The following is a 17,855-nucleotide window of genomic DNA, read 5'->3' on the forward strand; positions in this document are numbered from 1 at the left end:
TAAATAGGTCAGAAATTTTATGTTTCTAATTAATTTTCACAATAATCCTTCAGAGAAAGCAATATTATTCTGATTGTACAAATTAAGAAATTTAGTTTCAGAGAGGTGAAAGTCACATCCTTGTGTAACAGTGAAGCCTAGATTTGAAACATGGTCTGTCCAGAGGGACTGAGATAAAGGGAGCCTTCTCTGACCATTGAGGCCAGTGGGACACATGGAACACATGGGAGATGGAGGTAGGGGCTGCGATTGGGAGGTGACCTTTTGGAACTTGTGGCCCAGCTGTCTGGGAATCACAATGGGCCACTAGGTGATTCCCCGGAGTGTGAAATTGGGTGGTTGGCATGATGGGCAATGACTGGAGAAATAATTTCTGAAACTTTCAGTCCTGCAAATGGAAGGGAGAGAAAGGGGATTTAATTTATAGTTTTTTCTTTTTTTTTTTTTTTAATTTTTTACACGGGCAGGCACCGGGAATCGAACCCAGGTCCTCTGGCATGGCAGGCAAGCATTCTTGCCTGCTGAGCCACCGTGGCCTGCCCGGGGATTTAATTTACAAAGAAAATCCTTGAAACTTCTGAAGACTGGAAAAAGCAATTTAGTCATAGCCAAAGCCTTTTTTGGGGAAGATGGATAATTTGGGGGAAAACATGTCGACAGGGTCACATCACCACCAAAAGAAGCAAACTGAGTGTCACATTTGGGTGAGGGAATAATAGTCTGGATTGGGAGCTAGAATTCCCAGCACTTAAAGGTTTCACTGAACAGGTAGGTATAGGTGCTGAAAATGCTCAAAAAGTTCAAGCTTTGCTGAAATGGATTCTATTCTCAGTTCAGTAGACATCTCAAGAAGTCCTCCTTGAGAGGCATGTCTGCAATAATATAGGCAGGGACAACTTTGCTTAGATGGCACCTGTTAACCCAGAGCCAAGGTGAGTGTCACACCTGTTTAGAAATTTCAGAATTAGAAATGTTACTCTCGCCTCCCCCCCCCCCAAAAAAAAAACATTTCAGCAGAATCAAATCTGTCTCCTCTTCATGTCACATCATGGGGCTATCTAGTATGCTCAGGTTTTGGATGCAGCCACAGCTGTCACTCCTACTGGTCCCTTTCTCTCATCCTTTATACTTTCACACTGCTGGGTTGACTCCTTGCAGGAACTCTAGCCCCTGTAAACTTTTTTGTAGCCACACCCAGAAGTCACCAGGTAGGTAGTCTTTTTGTCTACCCATTTAACTCCCTGTTTTTGAACTCACCTTTCTCTCTTCTCTGCTGAGAAAGGCAGGTAAAACATGCTATCCATAGCAAATCCAAGCTTACTTGACACTGGAACATAAGCCATGCCACAGAAGGCATGGAGGACAGGATTATGGGCAATGAGGAGCTGACACGAATAAGGAACAAGAGCAGGGCTATTCGACTCCTGTTCTATTTCGGAGGCAAACAGACATAGAAGAAAAAGTTTCCTAGACGTGGAGCGGTGCTAGTTTATGACACCTGCAGGAACAGTAACTTGGGGCATGGGGAGGGTTCACTCTATATCTCTCCCAGAATTTCACGTTGGGCTCTGAATAGATAGATTGGAGGGTTTATTAAATATTTTACAGAATATACACCAAGAGGTGCTGGAATAGATCTTTGAGTAAGGGCTTAGTGGGTCCTCAATGTTCTGGTCCAGGATGATGGCATAGTAAATACCAGGCTGCTGTGGCTGGGAGCTTTTTTCCTAATCCCCAGTAATATGATGCTTTATCTGTCTGACGTGACAACTGGGAGCTCACCCCTTTACAAACATCCCCCCTTGTTTACACACATATTTCACTGAAATTAACTTCATTTTATTAAAGTCATGAAGGGCAAAATGAGCCTTTGAAACTTTAATATAAAATATAATAACACCTGGCTTAAGGTATCTGGAGAGGAAAATCAATGACTTTAAACCTTGTCATTATTAAACAGGAAAGAAAGGTTTTAAATGAATTTCTTATGAAGTTAAATATTTCCTCTGCTTGGAGAGCCTATCACGCCATCCCCAAATCCTTCCCTTTGAGTTTTACCTAGCCAACTCATGAATACCACTTCCCATGGGAAGCCTACAAAATTTAGCCATATTTTCCTACTATTCCCTCCAATAGCATCCTAAACTTTTCACTCAAAATATGTATTTTGCTTAAAAGTAAGTATTTTGGGGCACTTTTTTTTTTACATTGTTAGCTATCTAAAGAGAAGAACCTATATGTTAGGTTTTAAGAAACTCAAAATATTGACATATTTATCCATTCACAACAGTCAAAAGAAAGGCAAATAATAATCAACCAATCTAACTGAAGTATAAGGAAATTTAGAAAAGTTAGATTTAGTAAAAGAAAAAATAAAAAGCAAAAAAGTAATGTAAACAAAATTTCTTTCAAGAGTCAGTTCTTTGAATTCCCCCATAAAATGGGCCAATATGTAGTCATCTTTTCTTTTTAAGGAGAGATAGTGCAAATAAACTTTTTCCTAAGCAAGAAAACCAAGGACACAAACAAGTTAGTGTTCCAGAGGGAAACAGAAATAGCAAGGGCACAAATTAAAAAAATAGAAAGTCTAACTTCTGTTATTCTTCAATCGAGATACTTTTGTATATTAATTAATCAAATATGTAATGAAAGTGAATATCCTGCACAGCAAGGGTGAATTGAAATTGACATCCTCAAACCCTATGGTAGCTGTATGAATTGCCACATCCTTTTTTCTTTTATACATCACACAAAAATGTATTCTCGAGTGCCTACTATGTGGTAGATGCAGTGCTAAAAGTTAGGGATGCAATAGCGAAAAGAACAGACATTGGTCTGTGCTCAGAGAATATCCACTACATTGAAAGAAGCAGGTTTCTGGCACACATAACTGAGTCATGCCTGTATTAAAGCAAAGAAAGGTGAAGATATAAATTATAAGTTCATGAATCCATGAACAGAAAAGAATGATACTGCATGAACTTGAGAATTTCAGACACACACACCAGCTTTGCTCCTAAGGATATATAGAACTTGGGAACCTTGGAAAGTGATAGAGAAGAGTCCAAGGATGCAGCATTCAGGAACATACATATTAAATGGACAAGCAGACAGAATAAATCTCAAAAATATTAAGAAGTGGGCAGGCCACGGTGGCTCAGCAGGCAAGAATGCTTGCCTGCCATGCCAGAGGACTTGAGTTCGATTCCTGGTGCCTGCCCATGTTAAAAATATATATATTAAGAAGCATTGGCCAGAGTTAGGAAAACAGCAAAGCTAGATGATGTGGTTTTAGATATGCCACAGAAGAAGGGTATGATTAGTAATATTACATTTTGTTGAAGTTCAAAGTAATGCAATAACTGAGGAGTGCCCAGTGAAGTTAATGATAGAATGATCATTTTCCTCTTATGAAGAACAGTTTCAATAAATATATGTAATAGAAGACACACTTCAATGAGTTGAAAATGGAACAGAATGTAAGTGTAAACAACTTGAACATATACAACTACCAATGGAAAGAAGCCAGTGTTGAGAGAACTAGACTTACAGCATAAGTAGAGGTATTAGTCTTAGAATTAGGAATGAATGTTCCTAATTTTGTTTACATTACTTTTTTGCTTTTTATTTTTTCTTTTACTAAATCTAACTTTTCTAAATTTCCTTATGGGGATGACACAGGAGAATGAAATGAATTATTACATGTAGTTCATGCAGAATTTGTGATAGGAAGTTGAGGGTGCTCTCTTTGCTCAGAGGGATGGTGAAGGGAAGTGATGAGGGAGAAATCCAGTACCAGAAATCTCCTAGAGAATGGAAAAGACTTAAGTTTTTCTTGGAGAATGTCATGGAGACTCCAGCAATTTTAGAAAATTGAATTTAACAGTAAATAAAAGGAATAATACACCACAAGCAAGTGAAGTTTATCCCAGAAATGCAAGATTGGTTTAAAATGCAAATTTCAATCAACATAGTTAACCATTTTAACAAGCTTTAAAAAGAAAAGCCACCAACAAGCTAAACATTCTAGAGGAAATGGACACATTGCTAGAAACTACAATTTACCTAAACTAATCCAAGATGAAACAGAAGATTTGGACAGATCAATAACAAATAAAGAGATTGAATCAGTAATCAAAGACCATTCAAAAATTTAAAGTACAGGGCCAGACAACTTCACTGATGGTTTCTACCAGGCATTCAAAGAAGTAATACCAATCACGCTAAAGCTCTTCAAAAAATTTTTTAAAAAAGGAGAGAACTTTTCCTAACACATTCTATGAGACTAACATCACTCCAATACTAAAGCCAAATAAAAACATTACAAGAAAAAGAAAACTACAGCCATATCCCTTGTGACCATACATGAAAAATAGTCAACAAAAATACTGGCAAATTAAATCAAACAACATATTAGCAGTATTATACACTATGACCAAATAGTATATATCTCAGGAAAGCAATGGTGTTTCAACATAAGAAAATAAATTAATGAAATAGAATGAAAGGAAGAAAACACATCCCGATTGATGCAGAAAAGGCATTTGACAAACTTAACACCCTTTCATGATAGAACATTCAGAAAACTGGTAACATGATAAGGGGTAGATAAGAAAAATCCACAGTTAACATTGCATTCAATGGCAAAAGTCTGAAGTCCTTTTCCTTTAGGTCAGGAACAAGACAAATATGCTCATATTAAACACTGCTATTCAACTGTGTACTGGAAGTTCTATGCAGAGCAGTTAGGCAAGAAAAAGAAATGGAAACATCCAAATTGGAAAGGAAACAGTAAAATTATCTTTATTTACAGATGACATGATCTGAAAAATTCCAAAGAATCCCCAAGAAGGCCACTAGAGCTAATAAACAAATTCAGCAAGTTTCAGGCTATAAGATTAGCATTTAAAAATCAGTTCTATTTCTATACAACATTAAAAGAACAATTTGAAGTGATAATTTTAAAAAATTCCATGAGAATTTTTAGCATGAGAAAGAATAAACTCCCTAAGAATAAATGTAATCAGGATGCTGAAGGACTTGCACAATGAAAACTACAAACACTGCTGAAAGATATAAAGGAAGACCTAAATAAATAGCAACTCATCCAGGTTCCATGGATAAGAAAACTTATATTGCTAAGATATCAGTACTTCCCAAAGCAATCTACGAGTCATTGCACTTTCTTTCAAAATCGCACAAGCCTTTTTTTTTCAGAAATAGAAAAGCCAATCCATCAAGAGCCAAAAGGCTAATGATGTTGAGCATCTTTCGTATGCTTATTGACCACCTATATATACTCTTCAAAAAATTTTCTATTCATGTCTTTTCTCTATTTTTTAAACTTAGTTTTTGTCTTTTTGTTGTGGAGTTGTATGGATTATTTATATATTCTAGATATCAATTTTTTATCAGATATATTATTTGCAACTAATTTTACTCTTCTGTAAATTGTCTTTCCTCCTTCTTAATCTCTTTGGTGCACAAAAGTTTTAAATTTTGATCAAGTCCAATTTATACATTGGTTCTTTGGTTGCTCATGCTTTTGGTGTCATACCTAAAAATCCATTGCCAAATACAAGGTCATGAAGATTTGTCCCTAATGCTATCTTCTCAGAATTTTATCAATTAACTCCTATATTTAGTTTGTTGATTCATTTTGAGTTAATATTTTTATAAGTTGTGAGGTATGGGTCCAAATTCATTCTTTTGCACTTGGATATCCAGTTTTCCAAGTGCAAATAGGTGAAGAGTTTATTCTTTCTCCATAGCATGTACTTTGTACCTTTGTCAAAAATCAATTGGCCAGGGGGTGCAAGGGTAGTTCAGTGGCATAATTCTCGCCTGCCATGTGGGAGACTTGGATTAGACTCCTGGTCCATGCACTTTCAAAAAAAACCAAGCAGGCAAAACAAACAAAAATTCAACAAATGGTGATACTCACATGGAAAAATAATGAAATATGACTCTGCCATACAACATACAAAAATAAATCAACTGACCAACGGTATAAGTCAATTTCTGGATTTTCAACTCTACTCCATTTATGTCTATCCTGAATCCAGAACACACTGTTTTATTACTATGACTTTTTAATAAGCTTTGAAATCAAGAAGTGTGAGATCTCCAACTTTGTTCTTCTTTTATAATAATGGTATGGCTATTTGGGACCTCTTGCAATTACCAGGGGTCAGTGATGAGGGAAGTAGGGAGTTATTGTTTAATGGGTACAGTGTTTTTGTTTGAGGTGATGAAAAATTTTGGATAATGGATTTTGGCAATGGTTTTACAATGTTGTTAATGTGGTTGATACTATTAAATTGTACACTTGAAAATGGTCAAAATGGGAAACTTTAATATATATATATAATACTACAATAAAAAATTTAAAGTACATGGTGATTATCCAATAAATTAATATTGAACAAAATTGTAGTATATTAAAAAAACAAAATAAAAAATAAACAGGAAAAACAAATAAAGATCTCTATTATTAAAGAACTACAGCAATAACTGTGGAAAGAAGATACAAAGATGGACGCTAACATGAATGGGTTAAAGTTTAAGGAGAAATAGTATTTGTATCTTTGCAAAGTATTTTCCCCAAAATATTTATGAACTACAAAAAGGAATATAACTTTACCATGGATATACCCTAAAGACTCCATCTTAACCAACTGACCTAAGTCTACATCACCAGTAATAAGAAATATCAACATCACAAAATTTGTGTTATGATGTATTGAGAATGACACAACATCATTTCTGTGGTACTTTAGCAAAAAACTACATAACACTGCAGTCTAATCATGAGAAAATATCAGACAAAACCAAATTCAGGGTCATTATACAAAATAAATGATCAATTTTCTTCAAAAGTGTTCAAGTTCATGAAAGAAAAATCTGAAAGATCATTGAAGATAGCAGGAGACTGAAAATAACAAACTAAATTCAATATGGAATGAACCTGGATTGAGTACTGGAACAGAAAAAGGACATTGTTGGAAAAACATTGAATAAGGTCTGTAAATTTAGTAAATATTACTACAGTAATGATAACTTCCTATCCCTGATAATTATTCTGTAGTCATAAAATATGTTAACATTAGGGGAACCAGGGTGTTATAAGAGATTTATAAGAGATCTCTTTGTCCTTTTTTGGCAACTTTTCTTTAAATCTAAAATTAGCTAAAAATAAAAAGTAAATATAAAGTGGGGGAAAAAGCTACATGGGGGAATTAAATTTGATCATTATGAATCCCATAATGATCAAGCCAGCCCAAAAAAGAAGAGGGTATATTTATATTTATGTACAGTTTAAAAACTCTTAAAAATGCAAACTAAATTTAGTGACGGAAAGCAAATCAATTATACTTGTGGAAAGAGGAGACAGGGAGAGACAAGAGGGAAAGAGTATGAAGAAACTTTGTGGCATGATGTATATATTTATTACTTTTATTATGGTGATGGTTCCATTGGTGTATAACTGTGTGAAGATTACCAAACTGCATGATTTAAGCACATGTGGTTTATTGCATGTGAACTTTTATTTTTCAATAAAGATATTTCAAAAATAAACACAACAAAAGAAAAACTGCATGATCTTATCAATTCATACAGAGAAAGTAATTGTCAAAAGTTCAACCCCCATTCATGATAAACACACAGAAAACTAGACATAGAAAGGAACTTTCTGAACTTGATAAACACCATCTTAAAAAAAAAAAAACCAACTGCCATTAACACAACTTAATATTTAATAGTCAAAGACTGAATGTTTTCCTATAAACTGGCTACACAAGAAGGATGTTTGCTCCTACCGTTTCTTTTTAATCTCATAATGAAAAATGAAGGAACCGGCCAGTTTAAAATTGAAGAAAAAAAGTTTAACAGATTTTGAGAAGTAAGAAATAAAACTGTTGCATTTGAAAATGACATGATTGTATACAGAATATCTTAAGGAATCTACAAAACGAAACCCAAACAAAACAAACTCCTGAAACGAATAAATGAGTTTATTAAGTTCACAGAATACAAGGTCAGCACAAAAAATCAATTTTACCTATATATTCTAGCAATTAGAAATTGGAAATTGAAATTTAAAATTTTGTATCATTTACAATAGTTCAAAAATTCTTAGGCATAAATCTAACAAATGTACAGGATCTGTATGTTGAGAAATATTAAAAACATTAAAATAAAAGAAAACACAAATAGATAGAAATACGTTTATAGATCAGAAAACTCAAGGTAGTACGTAGATCACATTGATCGTTCTACAGGATTAAGGCAATTCCTATACAAACCTTATAAACTGACAGATTGTCCTGGCTTTAGCATGGAAAGTCCTCCTTACCAAGAAATCACTCTGTGAAATGCAGAAAACCTCAGTCTTGGACTATGGGGTAAAAAAGTTTGGAGATAACAATAAAACCCCCATGGTAACTCCAAAATAGGGGCTGGACACATTTTATTGTCAGATTGATACAGCGTGGATTATTCTCTCTCTCTAGTTGCTTTTTCAGTTTTTCTCTTAGCAATAATGTTGGCAACCATGCTTTGTAGTTCACAATAATGGATCATCCATTGTTGTATCATTTCAAGTAATTAGACTTGCAACTTAAGTGTGTTGTAATCATAGGTGTTAACAGTCTGTATATGACTTTACTCGTAGATCGACCATTGCTAACCATTGTATCAATATAGTGCGTGTTCAATTTTTTTTTCCTTTTTTTTAAATTTTTTTTATTAATCAAAAAAAAGAAAAGAAATTAACGCAACATTTAGAAATCATTCCATTCTACAAATGCACTCAGTAATTCTTAGTATCATCACATAGATGTATGATCATCATTTCTTAGTACATTTGCATCGCTTTAGGAAAAGAACTAGCAAAACAGCAGAAAAAGATATAGAATGTTAATATAGAGAAGAGAATTAAAATAATAATACTAATAAAATACATATATATATATATAAAAAGGAAAAAGAAAAAAACAAAAACAAAAGATACCAACACACAAACAAACAAAAAACCATATTTCAGGTGCAGCTTCATTCAGTGTTCCAACCTAGTTACATTACACCTAGGTATTATTGTGCTGTCCATTTTTGAGTTTTTGTATCTAGTCCTGTTGCACAGTCTGTATCCCTTCAGCTCCAATTACCCATTATCTTACCCTGTTTCTAACTCCTGCTGGTCTCTGTTACCAATGATATATTCCAAGCAGATTCTCGAATGTCGGTTCACATCAGTGGGACCTTACAGTATTTGTCCTTTAGTTTTGGGCTAGACTCACTCAGCATAATGTTCTCTAGGTCCATCCATGTTACTACATGCTTCATAAGTTTAGTCTGTCTTAAAGCTGCATAATATTCCATCGTAGGTATACGCCACAGTTTGTTTAGCCACTCGTCTGTTGATGAACATTTTGGCTGTTTCCATCTCTTTGCAATTGTAGATAATGCTGCTATAAACACTGGTGTGCAAATGTCCGTCTGTGTCTTTGCCCTTAAGTCCTTTGAGTAGATACCTAGCAGTGGTATTGCTGGGTCGTAATCCATTCTGCCATTCTACGTCTTTTGATTGGGAAATTCAGTCCATTAACTTTTAGTATTATTACTGTTTGGATAATATTTTCCTCTACCATTTTGGCTTTTGTATTATATATATCATATCTGATTTTCCTTCTTTCTACACTTTACTCCACACCTCTCTTTTCTGTCTTTTCGTATCTGACTTTAGTGCTCCCTTTAGTATTTCTTGCAGAGCTGGTCTCTTGGTCACAAATTCTCTCAGTGACTTTTTGTCTATAAATGTTTTAATTTCTCCTTCATTTTTGAAGGACAATTTTGCTGGATATAGGAGTCTTGGTTGGCAGTTTTTCTCTTTTAGTAATTTAAATATATCATCCCACTGTCTTCTAGCTTCCATGGTTTCTGCTGAGAAATCTACACATAGTCTTATTGGGTTTCCCTTGTATGTGACAGATTGTTTTTCTCTTGCTGCTTTCAAGATCCTCTCTTTCTCTTTGACCTCTGACATTCTAACTAGTAAGTGTCTTGGAGAACGCCTATTTGGGTCTATTCTCTTTGGGGTGCGCTGCACTTCTTGGATCTGCAAATTTAGGTCTTTCATAAGAGTTGGGAAATTTTCAGTGATAATTTCTTCCATTAGTTTTTCTCCTCCTTTTCCCTTCTCTTCTCCTTCTGGGACGCCCACAACACGTATATTTGTGCGCTTCATATTGTCATTCAGTTCCCTGATCCCCTGCTCAAGGTTTTCCATTCTTTTCCCTATAGTTTCTGTTTCTTTTTGGAATTCAGATGTTCCATCCTCCAGTTCACTAATTGTAGCTTCTGTCTCTTTAGATCTACCATTGTAGGTATCCATTGTTTTTTCCATTTTTTCTTCTTTGTCCTTCACTCCCATAAGTTCTGTGATTTGTTTTTTCAGATTTTCTATTCCTTCTTTTTGTTCAGCCCATGTCTTCTTCATGTCCTCCCTCAATTTATTGATTTGGTTTTTGAAGACTTCTTCCATTTCTGTTCGTATATTCAGCATTAGTTGTCTCAGCTCCTGTATCTCATTTGAACTATTGGTTTGTTCCTTTGACTGGGCCATATCTTCAATTTTCCGAGCGTCATCCATTATTTTCTGCTGGTGTCTGGGCATTTGATCAGATTTCCCTGGGTGTGGGACCCAGCTGGTTGAAAGGTTTTTCTGTGAAATCTCTGGGCTCTGTTTTTCTTTTCCTGCCCAGTAGGTGGCGCTCGTGGCGCTCGTCTGTCTGCACGGCAGTCGGCCCGGGAAACCGCGCGTGAAGGCGGGGGTCGCTGGCCGCGGCTTGGGAGAGTGCCGGTCCTAATTGCCCAGCTGGCCCGAAACGCCAAGCGTGACGGGAGGGCCCCGCTATCCAACGTTCCCAGTCAGACCGGGGAGCCACATGCGTGGAGGGGACCCCTGTCGCCAGCCGCCCCGGCCGGGAAAACGCGCGCCCCTCAAGTATCTCACCACAGCGGATTCTCCCTGCCTGTTCAGCTGTTCCAGAGTGGGGTACGCTGTCTTTTTGGTCTCTGTCGTGACTCCGGGAGCTGTTTCGTATTGTTTCTGTTTCTTTAGTTGCTTTTCTGGAGGAGGAACTAAGACCCGCGCATCTTACTAAGCCGCCATCTTCTCCGGAAGCGTGTTCAATTTTTAATGATGTGAGTGTTGTGATCATGCTTTCTAAATATTCAGATAGAATTAATGAGAATGATTATTCTACCAAAGCTACTATGACCCAGTATCACTGAAAACGAAGACTAAAGGACTGTAATATTTTAATGGCATATAAATGACATATAAAACTCGCTTAGGGAGGTGTATTAGTTAGGGTTCTCTGGAGAAACAGAATCAACAGGGAACACTTGCAAAGATAAAATTTGTAAAATTGTCTCATGTGACCGCGGGAACACAGAGTCCAAAATCCGCAGGGCAGGCTGTGAAGCCAATGATTCCGATGGAGGGTCTGGACAAACTCCAAAGGAGAGGCTCACCAGCCAAAACAGGAAGAGCCTGTCTCTTCTGAATCCTCCTTAAAAACCTTCCAGTGATCAGATTAAGCATTACTCATTGCAGAAGACACTCCCCTTTGGCTGATTACAAATAGAATCAGTTGTGGATGTAGCTGACATGATCATGATTTAATTCTATGAAATGTCCTCATCGCAACAGACAGACCAGCATTTGCCTAACCAGACAAATAGGTACCACCACTTGGCCAAGTTGACACATGAACCTGACCATGACAAAAGGTAAATAAACAAAACAGAGCATACTGCACAATGTACAGAAAATAATTTGAGATTTCGCATGGTGGAGAAGGTTTTATGAAAGCCCATATGGAGACTAAATCTCACAAGTTGGATATGAGACAAGTAAGTACTTTTAAATGTTTCAAAAATGTTTTCATCTCCCCCAAAGGCACCAATGCTCAGTTGAAAATAGTGGCTACTGAATTAAATTGGGCATATCACACAAATGAACATCATTACTGTATAGCTCCCTTGAATTCTCCATGAAACTGAGTATAGTTATATTTACTTTTCTGGATGTTGCATCTAACATATCCTTTGGACAAACAAAAGGAAAATATATTATAGAACATGCTTTCTATAATATATCAAGTGATACGTTGAATCAGGATAACAAGAATTGTTCCTCCTAGCTCTTAGATATTTTAACTTGAAAAATGTTGGTTTGAACTGTCTTCTTGGTTTCTATGAACATTTTAGTTAAAGTACAGACAGCATAAAGCAAAAACTGATAGCTCATTAACATTCCAACTAGAATTTACTCATCTCTTAGCATATTTGGCAGGCAGTGCAAATGTAAATTTTGGCAAATTCCATTCAGCCTATGAACTTCATACTAAAGACAATTAAACCATTTAATGTCTTGTACACATTTTGTACAGCACTGCTAAAAAGGCTATGATATTATTACTTGAGATACTGAGGGTTTCACAGTGTAAGTTTTTGGCCACTATTTGTTTTTATCAAAACATGCAAAAATTAGACTTCAGAGAAATGGAAGTAGCTATCCTTAGGCATGCATTTCAAAGATAACTCTAGTTCTTGCTGACCGTGGAAAAGTTATCAAAATGTTGACCTTCCATAAAATCATTCAAAGCATGGGAGAAGAATACTGTCCATCTATACTTTGGAAATACGTTGAGGACAAGAATGAAGAAAAGGATTACAATAAAACATATGTACATGTTTTTTTCCAAAAATTGCTTGATTGGTTGATAGTCTTTGATGAGGCCATAAGGAATCTAGGAAAGAATCAACTGGTTGTACTTGAGTTAATTGATATTAAGTGTACTTTGCAACAAATATAGAAACAACAACAATAATGAAAAAGCAGCTACTCAATAATTTTTGGAAATAAAACTATTCAGAGCTCAAAAAATATCAGCAGAAAAGAGCAACCAAGTTAAACAAGACTTTATAAATTTTTAAATTTAAATTGTAATTGTTATTTGGAATCCAATTTCGATTTCAAAAGTTCAAATTACCTCTGTAGTTTAGAAAACATTTTCGCTGAGAAAGATAGGTCTAACTTATGATGACAAAAAATGTGATTTGGAGTGTTTATGAATCATGGAAATTTTAAATATTGATCACTTATATGATGAATTTATTGATTCAAAAGACCCAACTGACAAAGAGCTGGTCTACAAAAAGAAGCTACTAGATAAAAAGTGGGTGGGTATTTTAGGAGAGCCGGAAACTTTAATTCCTAAAAGTGTAAAAATATACTGTTGCTATTAAATAAAATCCTAATAATTCCATGCTTAAATGCTTTTGTTGAGAGGATATTTAGCTTAATGTCATCACATTGGACTAACACCAGGAATCACTGTAACATGCGCTTAATAACAGCAGAGCTGCAAGTCAAAATGAATTACATGTCTGATGTACTAAGAAAATAATGTTTCCATGAAAGGTGTTGGTAGTATAAGGAAATATTATTAGAAAAGGAAATAGAAAGAGAAAAAATATCCCACTGTATCATGGGACAGGAAACATTGTTTTTATTTGTATTAGATATAGGAATATTCTGTAGCCTTTTTGTTTTATAGTCTCCAGTCTTACATTCATGTATCTTAAGAATAAAAAAATGTAATCTATGATATTTAAATATGCCATAGATAGTTCAAATGAATTGCTTTATCAGAAGACATAAACATTCTAAAAATTATTATATTTTATATATAATTTCACACTCATTATTTGTTTAATTGGTCCTACTATTTGTTGGTAATCCTTGTTTCTGTTAATTTGTTATATATTTTTTATTTTATTACAAAACATTTATGTAACAAAATGATGATGCAGAATAATGTATAATTTCAAGTACATCCTTATTTTAGGGTTATATTAGTATAATAACACATGGTTTATAATTAATTATTATATAAATCATATTATTATTTCTTTTGTATGGTATGATTCTGTTCTGCCTCACCTCTCTAAAATGATGGTCACTCTACATATGGACAAGTTCTTTGAAAATTTTGTATATTTTTATACATAAGCAATGGACAATTGGAAGAAGAAATAAAGAAAAAAAATTCCAGCCGTAAAAAATGATCTAAAAGAATCAAATATCTAAGAACAAATCTACCAAGGATGTAAAGGACATTTACACTGGAAACCTCAAAACAGCGCTAAAATAAATGAAAGAAGATCAAAATAAATGAAAAAATATTTTGTATTCATGGACTGAAAGACTAAATTTTTAAGACATCATTTTTACCAAAATCAACTTATAGATTCTGTGCAATTCCAATCAAAATTCTAACAAGCTTCTTTGCAGAAACAGAAAATCCAATCATCAAATTTATATGGATTTATTTCCCAAAGCCTGTCAATGCCAAAAAAAAAAAATTGTATAGAAGGGTAAGGGGCCATGAATAGCTAAAGCCACCTTAACAAAGAATGAATTTGGAGGACTCACACCTGCCCATCTTAAAACTTATTACAAATTTATGGTAATCCAAATAGCATGATGGTGGCACAAGGACAGACATATAAACCAATGGAATTGAATTGAGAACTCAGAAATCAACCCTCCCATGTATGACTAGATGATTTTTGACAAGGGGACAAAGAAAACAATTAAGAAAGAATGGGCCTTTCAACAAAAACTGGATCTCCATTTGTTAAAAAAAAAAAGAAGGAAGGACTCTCTACTCTCACACCTTATTAAAAAATCAACTCAAAATGTATCAAAGACCTAAACATAAAATTCCGAACTATCAAACTCCTAGAAGAAAATTTAGGGAAGCATCTCCAGGATCTTGTGTTGGACAATATTTTCTGAGGCTTTACACCCAAAGCTCAAGCAACAAAAGAAAAAATATAAAAACAGGACCTCATCAAAACTAAATACTTTTGAGCCTAAAAGGGCTTTATCATGAAAGTAAAATGACAATTTATACAATGGGAGAAAATATTTGGAAAGTACATATTTGAGAAAATTTTAATATCCTGTATATAAAAAGAAATCCTTCAACTTAACATCAAAAAAACATACACATCTACTAAATAGGTGGCAAAAGACTTGACTAAACATCTCTCCAAAGAAGATATACAAATGGCCCTAAAGCAAAGGAAAAGATGCTCAGTACCATTAGCTATAAGGGAAATGCAAATAAAACCACAATGATATACCATTTCATACTCACTAGAATGGTGGATATTAAAAATGGGAAATAGCAAGTGTTGGAGAGTATGCATAGAAATAGGAACATTCATTCATCACTGGAGGAAATATAAAGTAGTACAGCCACTGTGCAAGACAGTTTGGTGGCTCCTCAGAAAGTTAAATATAGAACTACTATATCACCTGACAAAAAATACACTAGTAGGTATATACCCCCAAAAATTGAAAGGCAGGGACTTGAACAGATATTTGCACACCAATGTTCATAGTGACGTTATTCACAACCACCAAAAGATGGAAGCAACCCAAGTGTCCATCAACTGATGCACTGTCAAATCAAAGGTACTATATAAGTGCAATGGAATATAATTCAGTCGTAGAAAGAAATGAAGTCCTGATACATGTGACAACATGGATAAACCTTGAAGACATCATGTTGAGTGAAATAAGCCAGACACAGAAGGACATATAGTCTATGATCTCACTGATTTGAAATAGAATAAGCAAACTCATGGGGTCAGAATCTGGAATACAGTTTATCGGGGGCAAGGTGGGGACACGGAATGAGATATGAAGGTTTAAAATGTACAGGGTTCCTATTTGGAATGTTGGAAATGTTTTGGTAATGGATGGTGGTGATGGTTGCACAACATTGTGAATGTAAATAAGAGCCCTCAAATAAATATCTCAATCTGAGTAAAAGGGGAAAAGACTGTATATATGAACAATATTTTTTTAAGAAAAATTTATGGAATGGCACTACACAAACAGTGAATCCTATGTTAAAGCATGGGTTATGGTTAATAATACAATTATAAAAATGTACTATCATCAATTATAACTAATTTTCCATGCCAATGCAAAGTGCTAATAAAAGGGTGGTATATGGGAGTCCTTTATTTTATGCATGACTGTTCTGCAAACCCACAATGTCACTAATAAAGAAAAAAATATGGATACGCAAAGTAAATAGAATACCTCAAAGAATTTTGTAAAAGATAAATTACGTTGGAAGAATCACAATATAAAGTTTTCAGGCTTACTATATAGCTAAAGCAAAGATTACAGTGTGGTATTTTGAAGAGGGTTAGACACACAAACCTTTGGAACAAAGATACTGCCAATCAATTTCTGACAAACATGCAAACACAATTAAATCAAAGGATAGTCTCTTTGCTATATGAAATTGAAGCTATTAGACAAACAAAACCCCCTCAACTTAAATCTCACAACTTATACAAAAATCAATTCATATAGATCTAAATGTAAAATGTACAATTCTGAAAGTTTTGGAGGAAAACCTATGGAAAAATCTCCATTGCCTGGTGTTAGGTGAAAAGTTCTTAGCCATGATATCAAAAGCATGATCCATAAAAGAAAAAATTGATGGGTTGAAGTTCTCAAAAACTAAAGATTATTGTTCTGTGAAAGACACTTAAAAGAATGAAAAGACAAGGCACAGATGGGGGAAACTATTTGCAAACCACATAAATAACAAATGACCTGTAAACAGAATATATTAAGAATGCTCCTTATACAACATTAAGAAAATAAACAATCCAATAAGAAAATGATCAGAAACTTGAAAAGACAGCTAGCCAAAGTAAATATATAGATGACAAATAAGCACATTAAAATATGTTCAAAATCATCAGTCCTTAGGGAAATGTATATTAAAGTCATAATGAGACTCAACCACATACATACAGAATGGCTAAAATAAAATATACTCTCAATATTCAATTGAAGACAAGGAACAACTGGAACACTCAGACATTGTATAACTATTCTACAAAATGGCTCAGCAGTTTCTTATAAAGTTAAGCATCCGTTTATCATATGACTTAGTTAACTCACTCCTGGGTATGTGTTCTGTAGAAATGAAGGCATTTGACTAATTTAAACTACATTTTTTTATGTACACTAATTCTATAGCAACTTTATTTGTAATAGCTCCAAATTGGAAAAAACTCACATGTCCTTCAACTGAAGAATGAATAAACGAATTGTGGTACATCCACACAATGGAGTATTATTCATCAATAAAAATGAGTGAAACATTGATACACATAGCAACTTGGATGGCTTAGGAGGGCATTAGACTGAGTGGAAAAAAAGCCAACTTCAAAATATAACATATTATATAGGTCAGATTGTATAACAAATAGTTAAATTGACAAAACTGTAGTCATGGAGAACACATGAGTGGTTCCCAGCATTAGTGGGAGGGTTTGACTATGAAGGTATATCATGAGAGAATTTCTTTGTGGAACACAAAGATGGGACAGTTCTGCATCCTGACTATATTGGTTATTACACATGTTTACATATTTCATAGAATTATACACCGCCACAAGAGAAAAAGAGTGTACCGTCAAAGCTGGTGAAATCAGAATAAGGTTTATATTTTAGTTAATAGTTTTGTACCAGTGTTAATTTCCTGGTTTTGATTTTTATATTATGCTTATGTAAGTTATTGTGGAGGGAGGCTAGGTGAAGGGGAAAATGGAAATTTCTGCAATTTCTATGTATGTCTAAAATTATTTCAAAATAAACACTAAAATAAATGAATAGTATTTGCACTGTCAGAGATAGAATAAAGTTTCTTAGAATTATTTTCTTAGGAAAGTGTGTCAATCCT

Source organism: Tamandua tetradactyla, chromosome 12 (assembly GCF_023851605.1).
Source record: "Tamandua tetradactyla isolate mTamTet1 chromosome 12, mTamTet1.pri, whole genome shotgun sequence".
Classification (NCBI taxonomy): domain Eukaryota; kingdom Metazoa; phylum Chordata; class Mammalia; order Pilosa; family Myrmecophagidae; genus Tamandua; species Tamandua tetradactyla.